At 46.2% G+C, this 15912-nt stretch overlaps 1 protein-coding gene across 1 annotated transcript in view; it reads left to right on the plus strand.

The window, feature by feature from the left end:
- The first annotated feature begins 227 nt into the window (after positions 1-227).
- Positions 228-15912, plus strand: part of LOC121848114 (leukemia inhibitory factor receptor-like) — a 77236-nt gene continuing 61551 nt past the window's right edge. Inside the window, exon 1 of the mRNA XM_042332064.1 lies at positions 228-448. The gene's annotated coding sequence lies outside the window, so the exon portion shown is untranslated. The remainder of the gene's footprint in view (positions 449-15912) is intronic.

A 15912-nucleotide genomic window follows, 5' to 3' on the forward strand; every position in this document is an offset into this window, starting at 1 on the left:
GAAAGATAGTGTGGGAATAGAGAGAGAGAGAGAGAGAGAGAGAGAAAGGTAGAGTGTGAGAATAGAGAGAGAGTGTGAGAACAGAGATATAGAGTGTGAGAAAATAGAGAGAGAGAAAGATAGAGTGTGAGAATAGAGAGAGAGAGAGAGTGTGAGAATATAGAGAAAGAGAGAGAGAGTGTGAGAATAGAGAGAGAGAGATAGAGTGTGAGAATATAGAGAAAGAGAGAGAGTGTGAGAATAGAGAGAGAGAGAGTGAGAATAGAGAGAGAGATGGTGTGAAAATAAAGAGTGAGAATATAGTGAAAGAGAGAGAGAGTGTGAGATTAGAGAAAAAAGAAGGAGAGAGTGTGAGAATAGACAGAGAGAGAGGAGTGGAGCCGCAGTGATTTGTCGGCGGAGAGGAAGAGGAAGAGGAGGAAGAGGAGGCTGTGTCCTGAGCTGCAATGTGAGTCACGCTTTACCTTCATTTATTGTGAGCTTCAGGCTCCGGGCACCGAGAGAGAGAGTGTGAGACAGAGAGAGAGAGAGGGGGGGAGTGTGACAGAGAGAGAGGGGGGGTGGAGGAGTGTGACAGAGAGAGAGAGGGGGAGTGTGACAGAGAGAGAGGGGGAGTGTGACAGAGAGAGGGAGGGGGGGGAGTGTGACAGAGAGAGAGAGAGAGGGGGGGGGGAGTGTGACAGAGAGGAGAGGGGGGGGGAGTGTGACAGAGAGAGGGGGGGGAGTGTGACAGAGAGAGAGAGGGGAGGGGGGGAGTGTGACAGAGAGAGAGAGAGAGGGGGGGGAGTGTGACAGAGAGAGGGGGGGGGAGTGTGACAGAGAGAGAGAGAGGGGGGAGTGTGACAGAGAGAGAGAGGGAGTGTGACAGAGAGAGAGAGAGGGGGGAGTGTGACAGAGAGAGAGAGAGAGGGGGAGTGTGACAGAGAGAGAGAGAGAGAGGGGGGGGGGTGACAGAGAGAGAGGGGGGGGAGTGTGACAGAGAGAGAGGGGTGGGGGGGTGTGACAGAGAGAGAGGGGGTGGGGGGGAGTGTGACAGAGAGAAAGAGAGACAGTGAGAGAGAGAGAGTGAGACAGTGAGAGAGAGTGTGAGACAGAGAGAGAGGGGGAGTGTGACAGAGAGAGTGTGAGACAGAGAGAGAGAGTGTGAGACAGAGAGAGAGTGAGAGAAAGTGTGAGACAGAGAGAGAGAGTGTGAGACAGAGAGAGAGAGAGAGTGTGACAGAGAGTGTGTGAGACAGAGAGAGAGAGTGTGAGACAGAGAGAGAGGGGGAGTGTGACAGAGAGTGTGTGAGACAGAGAGAGAGAGTGTGAGACAGAGAGAGAGGGGGAGTGTGACAGAGAGAGAGTGTGAGACAGAGAGAGGGGGAGTGTGACAGAGAGAGAGAGGGAATGTGACAGAGAGAGAGTGTGAGACTGAGAGAGAGAGTGTGAGACAGAGAGAGAGGGGGAGTGTGACAGAGAGTGTGTGAGACAGAGAAAAGAGAGTGTGAGACAGAGAGAGAGGGGGAGTGTGACAGAGAGAGTGTGAGACAGAGAGAGAGGGAGTGTGACAGAGAGATAGTGTGAGACAGTGAGAGAGAGAGTATGACAGAGAGAGAGAGGGAGTGTGACAGAGAGAGAGTGTGAGACAGACAGAGAGAATGTGAGACAGAGAGAGACTGACAGAGAGGGAGTGTGACAGAGAGAGACTGACAGAGAGGGAGTGTGACAGAGAGAGAGACTGTGACAGAGAGAGAGTGTGAGACAGAGAGAGAGAGAGTGTGACAGAGAGTGTGACAGAGAGAGAGACTGTGACAGAGAGAGGGAGTGTGACAGAGAGAGAGTGTGTGAGATAGAGAGAGAGAGAGTGTGTGAGACAGAGAGAGTGTGACAGAGAGAGTGTGTGTGAGAGAGAGAAAGTTGATAGAAGAAGACAGAGAGAGAGAGAGGGAGTGTGAGACAGAGTGTGTGAGACAGTGGGAGTGGGGGTGGCAGTGGGGAGTGGCGGTTTGGGGGTTGGTTCGTGTGGGGATGTGAACGGGTGAGGGTGGGTGACAGCGGGAGAGTGACGGTGCAGTGAGAGGGTGATGGTGAGGGGGTGACTGAGAGGGTGAGAGAGTGACAGTGTTGATGAGAGGGTGACGGTGAGAGAGTGATAGTGAGAGAGTCACAGTGAGAGAGTGACAGAGAGGGCAACAGAGTGACAGAGTTGGTGAGAGGGTGAAGGTGAGGGTGAAGGTTGAGAGAGTGACAGTGAGAGAGTGACAGTGAGAGAGTGAGAGAGTGACAGTGTTGGTGAGAGGGTGATGGTGAGAGAATGACAGTGAGAGAGTGACAGAGAGGGTGACAGAGTGACAGACTTGGTGAGAGGGTGACGGTGAGAGAGTGATAGTGAGAGAGTCACAGTGAGAGAGTGACAGAGAGGGCAACAGAGTGACAGAGTTGGTGAGAGGGTGAAGGTGAGAGGGTGAAGGTGAGAGGGTGACAGTGAGAGAGTGACAGTGAGAGAGTGAGAGAGTGACAGTGTTGGTGAGAGGGTGATGGTGAGAGAATGACAGTGAGAGAGTGACAGAGTGACAGACTTGGTGAGAGGGTGACGGTGAGAGAGTGATAGTGAGAGAGTCACAGTGAGAGAGTGACAGAGAGGGCAACAGAGTGACAGAGTTGGTGAGAGGGTGAAGGTGAGAGGGTGACAGTGAGAGAGTGACGGCGGCAGGGGAGTGAGGGTGACGGCGGCGGGGGAGTGATGGTGATGGCGGTGGGTGAGGGCGAAAGAGTGAGGGCGGGAGAGTGTGAGGGCGAGAGTGTGAAGGCGGGAGAGTGAGGGCGAGAGAGTGAGGGCGAGAGTAACAGTGTAGTGAGAGGATGACAGAGAGAGAGTGACGATGAGAGCGTGAGAAAGTGACAGTGAGAGAGTTACGGGGAGAGAGTGAGAGTGACGGTGAGAGAGTGACTGTGAGAGAGTGACAATGAGAGAGTGACGGTGAGAGAGTGACGGTGAGAGAGTGACAATGAGAGAGTGACAGTGAGAGCGTGAGAGAGTGACAGTGAGAGAGTGACAGTGAGAGTGACAGTGAGAGAGTGACAGTGTGACAGTAACAGTGATGGTGAGAGAATGACGGTGAGAGGGTAACAATGAGAGGGTGATGGTGTGACAGTGAGAGGGTGACAGTGTGAGAGAGTGAGAGTGACAATGAGAGAGTGAGAGAGCAACAGTGACAACGAGAGAGTGACAGTGGCAGAGAGAGAGTGAGAGTTTTGGAGACAGCAATGGCACATAGTCAAATAGCTTTAACCTCATCATTTTAGTAATGAAACTGAGTGATGTTGTGGTCGGCCGAGTGTCTGTCGGGCTTCATCGATACAAGTTGTTGTTGCTGTAGTTTGGTTTGGAGACTCTCAGGACCTGGTGATGGGTTTGCGCTCGTGTCAGGCAATAGGACATCCAGAGAAACGTTCAAAGGACGGTGTCGCTGACAATAATAATAATAATAATAATAATAATCCTTGCATTTGATATAGCGCTGTTCACGTCGGGAGGACGTTCCAAAGCGCTTCACAGAACACACTGTAAAGGGAAGTGACTGTATATTTGTGGGTGAACGCGGCGGCCAATGGCGCACAGCAATGCCCCACAAACAGTCGCGGATTGAAAATGACCAATTTATTATTGTTTTTGGTTTTGGAGGGATTATTATTAGGCTCTGTGTGGAGTAAGGAAACTTGCCCGAGGTTTGGCCCTGACCCCCCCGGGGATTGAACTCAGGTCTCTCGCTTGCAAAGCGAGTGCTCTAACCACTGAGCTACAGGAACTCCATGCCTGCAGTTTAGCTCGGAATCAGATTGCTGTGGGTTCAAGCCCCATGTCAGGACTTTGAGCTGATAGCCAAGTTGGCTGCTCAGCACAGAAGGACTGGGTGGGGGCAGCAGAGAGTTTGTCCGGTACAGAGGATCACTCTTTGAAAGCAAAATTGCTTCTTGCAAAACACTTCTTGGAAAAAATAATTAAACTAATTGAGTCAGTCTGGTCTATAATTACAGTGTGGTCTGCACTGGAGGGGGTGCAGAGCAGATTCACCAGAATGATACCGGGGTTTAAAGGGTTAAATTATGAGGACAGGTTGTATTAACTCGGTCTGTATTCCCTGAGGTTAGAAGGTTGAGGGCTGATCTGATTGAGGTGTTGTACCATGATAAAGGGATTCGATAGGCAGCGACAGAGAAACTATTGCCTCTGGTGAGGAATCCAGAACAAGGCATCATCTTAAAATTAGAGCCGGACATTTAGCAGTGAAATCAGAGGCCGGTTTTCACCCAAAGGCCAATGGGAATCTGGAACTCTCTCTCTCTCTCTCTCCCCCAAAAGGCTTTGGATTATAACTGGATCCTTTCACATTGTCCAGCCTGAGGTGGAGAGATGTTTGTTAGGTCGGGGATCCAGGGATATGGGGCAAAGGCGGGTAATTGGAGTCCTGTAGCTCAGTGGTTAGAGCACTCGCTTTGCAAGTGAGAGACCTGAGTTCAATTCCAGGCAGAGGGCGAAACCTCGGCAAGTTTCCTTACTCCACACAGAGCCTAATAATAATCCTCCAAAACAAAACGATAATAAATTGGTCATTTTCTGTCTACGACTGTTCGTGGGACATTGCTGTGCGCAATTGGCTGCCGCGTTCACCCACAAATATACAGTCAATTCACTTTACAGTGTGTTCTGTGAAGCCCTTTGGGACGTCCTCCCGACGTGAAAAGCGCTATATCAAATGCAAGGATTATTATTATTATTATTACCAATTGGAGTTGAGGTACAGATCGGCCATGGTCTTATGCAATGGTGGAACAGGCTGGAGGGGCTGAATGGTTTACATCTGTTCGTATGTTTCTAAGTAACACGCTACATTCTAAAGCAAATTTGGTTATGACACGGTTGCCTGCTTCTCATGATAGCTTTTAGCCGACATATGGTCATTGGATGTTGTCAATATTATGCTCTACTTTGCTAAATGTGCAGAGCAGGAGATGATGGTGAACATATTGTAATAATATTATTCCTGGCAGTTCATAGGGTGCCTTATCACATGGTCAAAATGTCTCTAAGCACTTCACAGCATTTTTACTGTGAAGTGTTAGTGACTGTGTATTTTGTAGGTGAGCGCCCTAACCAATTTGTGCACAGCAACGTCCTGCAAACAGCCATAAAGTGAATGACCAATTTGACCAATCCCTGTGTTACAATTTATGTAGCATGAGTGAGTAATAATCATAATGATCCTTGCATCTGATATAACACCTTAGCACAACTTTGAGATGTCTCAAAGCATTTTGTAATGAATAATGCATAATTTGTAAGCTCCAGGACTTCAATAAAGTGTGCAAAAATCTGCTGTTGGATAGAAATAATAATGATCCTTGCATTTGATATGGCCTCCGTTCCACCATTGGTGGCAGTACTTTCAGCCCAAACTCTGGGACACTCCTCCTCTACCCCCCTATCCCTCTGCTTTGCCTTTTCAAATCGCGCCTGAAGACCTTCCTCTTTGACCGGGCCTATGGTCACTTCAATCCTACCCCCGGCTCGGTGTCGTGCTCCGCCACTGTTCAGTGTTCTGGGACTACGGTACCCTGTGTGAAGAGCGCTATATAAATGCAAGTTGTTGAAACGATAAAACTGAGGTACAGAGAAGGAGCCATACAACAACAACAACAAAATTACATTTGTATAGCGCCTTTCATGTCGGGAGGGCTTCCCAAGGCGCTGGGCAGTGCACAGCATTTCAGACCCGAGCTGGGGTCAGGGTGCGAGAAGGGAGGGGAGTGGAGGGGCAGGGGGGTGGCCGATGGTATGGTTGAAGAGGAGGGTCTTGAGGCGGGGCTTGAAGGAGGCTAAGGAGGGTATGAGGCGGAGTGTTTCGGGGATGGAATTCCAGAGGTTGGGGCAGAGTGGCTGAAGGCTCTCCCACCAATGGTGGGGCGGGTGGGTCGGGGGACATAGAGCAGGCCAGAGCCGGCTGAGCGGAGGGAACGGGCGGGTTGGTAGGGGGTTAGGAGGTCGCAGTGGGGCGAGGCCATGGAGGGCTTTGTAGGTGAGGACCAGGATCTTGAACTGGATCCTCTGAAGGATAGAGAGCCAATGGCGTCGGGCGAGAGTGGGGGAGATGGGGTCACAGAGTTTGTTGCGGGAGAGGACACGGGCTGCAGAGTTCTGGCTTATCTGCAGCCTGTGGAGGGAGGTGTTGGGAAGGCCGACACGCAGGGCATTATAACTGCATTATAACCGGGCTGCATGGGATACTCTTTATTGCTTGCTCCAGTCAGCAGCATCTCACAGGTTAATCATATTCTTCCTTTGATTTGATGAGTTTATTCCATTTCTGTACGACTGCTAAGCACCCATTGTAACTGTACCTAATCCTATGGGATGATGGATTGAATACGTTTTCGTCCACAAGATCCCGAGCCCCTTTCCTGTTAAGTGAAATACTGCAGACACATTTCAGCTGGTAATCTAATAATGATAATCCTTGCATTTAATATAGCGCCTAATCGGGTCTTTGAGACGTCTCAAAGCGCTTCACAGAACATACTGTAAAGTGAATTGACAATATTTTTTGGGCGGCAGCCTATTGCACACAGCAGTGTCCCTCAAACAAATTTTAAAATAATTGAAGGAATTATTACCCCAGTAAAATGATTCGCCAATTGACTAACAACCGGGTCCGACTTACTGGTAGATAAACAGGCATGTGGAGTAAGGAACCTTGCTTAATCTTTCTTCTTAGCTGGGAATTGAACCCAGGTCCTCTCGCTTGCGAGATGAGTGCTCTAACCACTGAGCTGCAGGACCCCATGTCCTGAAGAATACTTTTCCACCACAAGCTCCCAAGCCACTTTCCTGTTAAGTGAAATACTGTAGTCGCATTTAAACTGCTAATATAACCCATAATTGCTAAATTAAAGTGGGTTAGACATGTCATGCAATCTTTCAAATCAGATTAAAGCCTTTTGTTCTCTTCTTACCCTCAATTTTGTTCTTTGTCATAATTTGTGCTGTGATCTCAATAAAAATAAATTGTGGCTATCATTGTACTGAAAGTGGATTATTCCTACAGACATAGTTATACGAGAGTTGAATTAGCAAATTAGCTTTTTTGTCTGAAGAACAATTGAAGGGAATTATACAATTTCAGTGGACCTTGATTTTGTAAAAAAAATCTGTTGGAAGGAAATGTTATTAGTCTTTCTATTGTAATAAAATAGTACTTCCTTCAGAGTATTGTGTTTAAATATTAGCCATTCATCTAAATAAAATAAAGTACGTCTCGGACTTAATTGTTAGTAATGGAGCAAGCGAGAGGACCTGGGTTTGATTCCCGGGCAGGAGGCGAAACGTTGGGCAAGTTTCCTTACTCCACACGCTTCTGTTTACCAACAGTGAGTAGGAACTCAGTTGTTAGTCAATTGGCAGATCGCTTTTCCAGGGATCATAATTCCTTCAACTTTTTTTTGTTCAATAAATAATAATTTGGTCACTCAATCCACGACTGTTTGTGGGACACTGCTGTGCATAATTGGCTGTCACGTTTCATCCACAAAACATACAGTTAATTCACTTTACAGTGTATCCTGTGAAGCGCTTTGAGACATCTTGAAGACGTGATAAGGCGCTATGTGAAATGCAAGGATTATTATTATTATTAATGTTTCATGTGTTGCTTAGACTGTTGCTAAGTCCTTAGCTTGCCTAAGATAATGGATATGTACTGTAGTGTGGAACTTTTACTAAAGCCCCTAAGGCTGAAATCCTCCATTGCAATTGTAATCCAAACCTTTCTGTTTGTGGCTCAAATAACTAACATACTCAGTGTGTTGGAATGTAGACTTGGTGCCTGGGGTGCTTTAAAGTAAGCCTAGGTCTTCCCTTGTGGGGATATTGATTAGAATCTATTCTCTTTCAATAGTCTATTGTGGAGTCCTGTAGCTCAGTGGTTAGAGCACTCGCCTCACAAGCGAGAGGACCCGGGTTTGATTCCAGGGCAGGACAAAACATTGGGCAAGTTTCATTATTCCACACTCTGTTTAGCAGCAGTAAGTAGGAACCCAGTTGTTAGTCGATTGGTGGATCACTTTCCCTGGTTAGTCCACAATTATTTTGGGACATTGCTGTGTGCAATCAGCTGCCGCATTTCGCCCACTAAAGAAACAGTCAATTCACTTTACAGGCTATCCTGTGAAGCACTTTGAAACGTCTCAAAGACGTGATAAGGTGCTGTACAATTGCAGACAGTGTTCCAGGTGCAGCCTGACCAGACAGTTATATAGCTTAGACATGTCTTGATGTAGCCCAGAATCCTGTTGACTTTTGTTTGGACATGGTGAGCGATGCGTCGCCTATCTCCTCTTGGCAAAGCATCATCTTAAAATTAGAGCTAGGCCATTTAGCAGTGAAATCAGGAGGAGGTTTTTCACCCAAAGGGTAGTGGAAATTGGAACTCTCTCCCCCAAAAGGCTGTGGATGCTGGATCCATACACATTTTCAAGACTGAGTTGGATAGATGTTTGTTAGGTCAGGATATCAAGGGATATGGGGCAAAGGCAGGTAATTGGAATTGAGCTACAGATCAGCCATGATCTTATAGAATGATAGAACAGACTGTAGGGGCTGAATGGCTTCCTCCTGTTTCTATGATCTATTTTTCTTTGTAAATTTTGAAATCATGGTGTTTAGGTTAAGGGAGTCCTGTAGCTCAATTCTTAGAGCACTCGCTTTGCAAGCGAGAGACCTGAGTTCAGTTCCAGACAGAGGGCGAAACCTTGGGCAAGTTTCCTTACTCCTCACAGAGCCTAATAATAATCCCTCCAAAACCAAAAACAATAATAAATTGGTCATTTTCAATCCACGACTGTTTGTGGGAAAAGGGCAGGAGTAAACATGTCAAGGCTTATGTGTGTGTTATGGCTAGATATTACAGCTGAACATCGCCGAGATGACTGGATCCCATTAGAAGAAAGAAGGTGTTATTTGCCTTCAGGAGAAGGAAATGGTGAACCTGCTTTCATTTCTACCTCCTTTCGTTTTGACTCACCTCTGAGTCAGAAGGTTATGAGTTCAGGCTTTGTGTTGAGACTTGAGCATAACCTTGGCTGACATTCTAGTACAGTACTGGGGCCAGCCCTGCACTGTTGGAGGTTGCGTCCTTCTGGTTAGATTTTAAATCGAGGTCCTGTCTGCCTGTTCAGGAGGATGTTAAAAATGCCATAACACTATTCGAAAAAGAGAAGGGAGTTTTTTTCCTGTGCTAGCCAACAACCATTCCTTCAGATTAATTGAGCATTCACCTAATGGCAGTCGTGGAACCTGGCTGTGTACAAAATTGCTTCAGTTCACTTGACGCAATTAGTGAAAAGTGCTTTGAGATGGTTTGTTATGATAAGGTGCTATAAAAACACAAGTTCTTTTAATTCCACACTCCTGCATCAACTCATTCTCAACTTGGCAGAAATGTGGCCTTGCTCCTAACTACTTCCATGACCTTCTAACCCCCACCAACCTGCCCGCTCCCTCCGCTCAGCGGACTCCGGCCTGCTTCATGTTCCCCGCCATGCTCGCCCCATCATTGGTGGGCAGTCCTTCTGCCACTCTGCCCCTACCCTCTGGAACTCCATCCAGTCCCTCCGCCTTGCCCCTCCCTTGCCTCCTTCAAGACCCATCTCAAGACTCTCCTCTTCGACGGTGCCTTCAGTCACTCCCTCCTTCGCCTCCCTGCTCTGACCCTCCACGATCCTGGACCCCCAGTTCAGGTCCGAAACACTAAATGTCCAGCGCCTTGGGACGTCCTCCCGATGTGAAAGTATCCAAAAGTAATTTTGTTGTTGTTGGGAGGATTTCCTATTATGTATACAACAAGAACACTAAATTGCATATGTACATTTCACCTGGGAGAACATCTCACAGAACTTTATGTGGATTGGATGGTGTTGTGGGACACAGCAAATGAGGGAAAAAGGGGCAGTTGGGGGAAACTGAGCAGAGGCTAATAATATATAATAATCCTTGTATTTGATATAGCGCTTTTCATGTCTTCTCGAAGTCTCAAAGCGCTTCACAGAATATACTGTAAAGGGAATTGACTATATATTTGTGGGCAAAACGCGGCGTCCCACAAACAGTCATGGATTGAGTGACCAAATTATTATTTTATTTTATTTTTTCTTGAGGGTTTATTATCTGGTGTGTGGAGTAAGAAAACTTGCCCCAGGGTTTCGCCCTGCTGGGAATCAAACCCAGGTCTCTCGCTCGCAGAGAGATTGGGGAGGGCATTCCATAGAATAGAGGTGTAGTGACTGGAATCTCAATTGCCAATGGTGGAGAAGAGGGGGTGAGGGATGTGCAGCAGCCCTGGGTTTGTGGAGCACAGGAAGTGGACGTGAGAATAGGACTGGAGGAGATAGGAGAAGGCGGATGGGGCAAAGTTGTGCAGGATCAGAAGAACCAACGTATTTCGTAAGTGAGAATTGAGAAACACAGAATATATTAAAATATATGTTTATATATTATAAAATAATACATTTACATTTATATAATACCTTGCATGTTGGGAGGATGTCTCCAAGCACTTGCATATACTATTTTTAAGAGTGTATTAAAAATGAGAGTAATATTATTTGGCTGTTATGCCAAGGATATCAATTGTACATGCCTGAACATAAACTATACTCCAAGGATTTGGAATCAATCCATAGTTTGTCTCTTCTTTAAATAACTGTACATGTGACATACGGTACAGTATGGATTATTTATTGTCATTAATAAGGCATGATATTGAAAAAGGTTGATTTGAGCAGATCTTCTTCTGATCAATGTCCTCATTGATCTAAAAAAGAGCCAGTTCTTCAGTTAGATGTCGATGAAATTAGGAAAGTGAAGAATGTTTCTTCTCTTGGTGAATAGTCCTGTAGTTTAGTGGTTAGAGCACTCGCCTCGCAAGCAAGAGGACCTGGGTTTGATTCCCGGCCAGGGCAAAACGTTAGGCAAGTTTCCTTACTCCACACGTCTCTGTTTATTTGCGTAGGTAGGAACCCTGATAGGTTAGTCGATTGGCAGATCATTTTTCCAGGGGTAACAATCCTGTCAAATAAAAAAAATGTGGTCACTCAATCCACGACTGTTCGTGGAACACTGCTGTGCACAATTGGCTGCCGAGTTTCACTCACAAAATATACAGTCATTTCACTTTACTGGAAATTCTGTGAAGCGTTTTGAGACGTCTAGAAGATGTGCTAAGGAGCTATATCAATACCAGGTTTACTATTATTATAATTTTTCAGGTAAATTAACTCTCTGGTGGTTTGTTGGATGTTGTGGGTGCAAATCTACTGCCACTTTTGCTTATAAATTTCCAGTCTCTACACTTGGTAGGAATTGCTTGTGAATAGTAATAATGATAATACTTCTTGCATTTGAAGGATGCTTGCCCAACATGGTTAGAACATTCGCCTTGCAAGCGAGAGACCTAGGTTCAATTCCAGGCAGGGCGAAACCTTGGGCAAGTTTCCTTACCCCACACGCCTAATAATAATCTCTCCAAAACAAAAAACAATAATAATTTGGTCATTTCCACGACTGTTTGTGGGACACTGCTGTGCGCAATTGGCTGCCACGTTTTGCCCACAAATAACCAGTCAATTTGCTTTACAGCAAATTTTGTGAAGTGCTTTGAGCCGTCGAGAATACGTGAAAAGCACTATATCAAATGCAAGGATTATTATTATTATTATTATTATTTTGGCCTGCTGGGAATCGAACCCAGGTCTCTCACGTGCGAGGCAAGTGCTCTAATAATAATAATAATAATCATAATCCTTGCATTTGATATAGCGCCTTATCACTTTGTTGTGACATCTCAAAGTGCTTCACAGAATATATTGTAGAGTGACTGTATATTTTGTGAGTTGAAAGCACTTTGAATGTTTTGACTTCATAGGCACTATAACAAATGCAAAGATTATTATTGTTGTATTATTCTAAACACTTAAGTAAACATTTTCAAAAGTAACTTAAGATTTTCAAATCATAAAGAAAGTTGATGAATGCTGCAAATCTGAAATAATAATAATAATTCTTACATTTGATAAAGCGCCTTATCATGTTGTTGAGACATCTCAAAGTGCTGAACAGGCAGACAGAAGCTCGGTTTAAAGTCTCATCTGAAGGACACACTTCCAACAATCCACCACCACTGCATCAAACAACAACATCAACAACTGGCACTTGTATTGACAGAGGGATTGAGGGAGAGTGTTCCAGAGTTTTGGGGCACTGGCTGAAAGCACGACCTCCGATGGTGGGGCGGAGAGTACGAGGGACGATCAGGAGGCCGGTACCAGTTGAGTGGAGGCTTGACCAAACAGTATTGGAAAATGAAAGACAGGTTAATGGGTTGGGATGATCCTTCATCAGAACAGTTACTGCCTCCAGTTATTTAACAGTAAATCAATAGTTGTAGAGGCAAAAATCCTCACTAAATTGATTTTCTTGGAAATGGATGCACGGTATTAACAGAAATACAGTCAAATCTGGAAATGGAATTGGAGAAACTGAATTTGGAGTGTTATGTGAACTACTACTACTAATAATAATCCTTGCATTTGATATAGTGCCTTATCGCATCTTCAAGACGCCTCAAAGCGCTTCACAGAAGATACTGTAAAGCGAATCGAGGTATATTTTATGGGCGAAACGGGGCAGCGAATTGTGCTCAGCAACGTCCCACAAACAGTCGTGGATTGCGTGGCCAAATTATTGTTATTTTTATTTTTGAGGGGATTATTACCCCCGGAAAAGCAATCCGCCAAACGTCTAACAACCGGGTTCCTACTCACTGCTGGTAAACAGAGGCGTGTGGAGTAAGGAAACTTGTCTAATGTTTTGCCCTGCCCGGGAAACTCAGGTACTCTCGCTTGAGAGGCGAGCGCTCTAGCCACTGCAATACAGAACTACACAGAGTATTATGGGAACCAAGAGTGGAAATGAACCAATAATGAAGGTGCCGCCCTTCGGATCAGATGATAAACTGAGTTCCTGCTTGCCCGTGGAGGTGTTAAACGTTCCTTGGCACTATTTGAACATTTTTGTGGAGTTGGCATCCACATGTGGAGCTCTGGTTTCGATACTCTTAGCTATGATGATGGGTTACTACAATGTCAGCCACCCAGCTGACAAAAAATTCCTTTTCAATAACCCTTTTGAGGAAGTGGCAAGACATTTGAGGTTTGTGGTTTTAGACAGTGTGGTATTGTGAGAAATCTGCGCTTTTCTGTGTGCTTCTGGGTACTTGTTCTGTGCTTACGTAGAATTAACATAGATTGTACGGAAACAGGCCACTTGGCCCAACCAGCCATCTCCATCTCCTCCCTCCCTCCCACACGCTTCTGTTTCGCTCTCCCTCATGTGAAAGTCTTGTTTCCTCTTGAATGTGTCTACACTGACTGATTGAATCACAGCTTCTCTCCACAAGCTGCAGGTCATTCAGAACTCTGCAGCTCGTGTACTGTCCCACACCAGGCTTCGGGACCACATCACTCCCACCCTCGCTCGCCTCCACTGGCTCCCCATCCCCCAGAGGATTGATTTCAAGATCCTCATCCTCACCTACAAGGCCATTCACGGCCTCGCTCCCTCCTACCTCTCCGACCTACTATCCCCCTACCTACCTGCCCGTACCCTCCGTTCCTCTGGCTCCGGTCTGCTCCACATCCCCCGCCCCAACCGCCCTACCATCGGTGGTCGGGCCTTCAGCCTCTCAGCCCCCAGGCTCTGGAACTCCATCCCCCAGTGCCTTCGCCGCCTCCTCCCTCTCCTCCTTCAAGGCCGGTCTCAAAACCTTTCTCTTTGACCGAGCCTTCAGCTCCCCTCTCGACTCTCTTCCCCCTCCTCGCTCCATCCCTTCCCTCCCCTCACCCTGACCATTTCCCCCTCCTCGCTCCCTCCCTTCCCTCCCCTCACCCTGACCATTTCCCCCTCCTCGCTCCCTCCCTTCCCTCCCCTCACCCTGACCATTTCCCCCCCAATGCTCGGGTCATGACCCAACTGTGCAGCGCCTTGGGACGTCCTCCTGACGTGAAAGGCGCTTTATAAATGGAATCTTGTTGTTGTTGTTGTTGTTGTTGTTGTTGTTCAGACAGCGAGTTCCACAATCTCACTGCCCTCTGTGTGATAGTTTCTCCTATATTCTCCTTTAGCTCCCTAGTCGCTAAATTATACTTGTGTTCCCGCTTACAGACTCTCCAACAAGTGGGAACAGCCACAATTTGCAAAATTCTTGTCATAACTGTCAGCAATCATCTGAGTGACCACATTTTTATTATTTTTTAAGGGATTACCCCCAGAAAGCGATCTGCCCCGGTTTTGTAGATATTTCTCCGTCGTAAGGCACAATATTAAATGCAAGATTAAGGACATTATCATAATACTATATTGTTTTCACTGTATCGGTGCTTACTCACTTTCATTTTGAACAATTCTGTTGATCCACTCTTAGTTGCCAAGTGTGTTAATTAATTCCACACTCTTAACATCCCTCTGAATGAAGTATTTCCTTTGAACCTCTCCCCTGATTCTACTGTTAACAATCCTCCTCAGCTTTACCTCCCTGGATATTTTAACAGCAAGTAGAAGATATAAAAACAAGATCAAATTGAATTTGTAAAGCGCCCTTCACGTAGGAAAGACGTCCCAGGGCGCTGGACAGTCAGTGGTTTTGGACTGAGAGTTGGGGTCAGGAGGGTTGGGGGGCAGGAAGGGTGGGGGTGGAAGGGTGGCTGAAGACACGGTCGATGAGGAAGGTCTTCAGATGGGACTGAAGGAGGCAAGAGAGGGAGTGAGGGGGAGGGATTGCGGGAGTTCCAGAGTGTGGGGGCAGAAATGTTGAATGCCTGACCGCCAATGGTGGGGCAGAAAGTCCAGGGGACCTGAAGAACCAGTGCCTGCCGAGCGGAGGGAGCGGACAGGCTGATATGGAGTTAGGAGGTCACAGAGGTAGGGGCGAGCAAGACTGTGGAGGGCTTTGAAGGTGAGAACGAGGGTTCTGTAAATCAGAATCTTTTAACGGATTTTAGAAGATTTGAAATTTAGTTTTACTATTTTGAAGCAACCCACAATATTTATGTTTGGCTAACATATTTATTTTATAAGAATAAATAGTAGGATCACTAATTAGTACAAGGATCACAGAGCAGCCGCAGGGAATTTCTTATGGAACAAATATTTACTAATAATAATTAATAATTAAATATTTACATGCTGAGTATATTACACATAGAAATCTTTGAAGATTTTCTCTTACCAAATACAGTTTGTCAAAGAGTTGTGAAAACCTAAACTATGACTGAAACAAACAGTTCACATTGAAGTATAGAAAATAAAAACTGTCATAGTTATAGGCTTGATCACTTGCACTGAAGCAGTCTAAGCTCAGAGTTAGTGCTAGTAAGGTTAGAAGTGAGATCAGGAAATGTGTTTAGTCCTGTAGCAAGAGGACCGTGCCTTCAGCTCCCCTCTCGACTCTCTTCCTCCTCCTCGCTCCCTCCCTTCCCTCCCCTCACCCTGACCATTTCCCCCCTCCTCTCTCCCTCCCTTCCCTCCCCTCACCCTGACCATTTCCCCCCTGCTCGGGTCATGACCCAACTGTACAGCGCCTTGGGACGTCCTCCTGACGTGAAAGGCGCTCTATAAATGGAATCTTGTTGTTGTTGTTGTTGTAGCGTAGTGGTTAATACGCTTGCCTTGCAAGCAAGAGGATCTAGGTACATTTCCCGGGCAGAGCGAAATATCTGCAAGTTTCCTTACTCCTTACTCTGTTTACCTAGCAGTAATTAGATAACCAGCTGTTAGTCAATTGGTGGATCGCTTTCCGGGAATAATAATCCCTCTAAAACAGT

The sequence above is a fragment of the Callorhinchus milii genome, unplaced genomic scaffold (genome assembly GCF_018977255.1).
Source record: "Callorhinchus milii isolate IMCB2004 unplaced genomic scaffold, IMCB_Cmil_1.0 Scaffold1, whole genome shotgun sequence".
Classification (NCBI taxonomy): Eukaryota; Metazoa; Chordata; class Chondrichthyes; order Chimaeriformes; family Callorhinchidae; genus Callorhinchus; species Callorhinchus milii.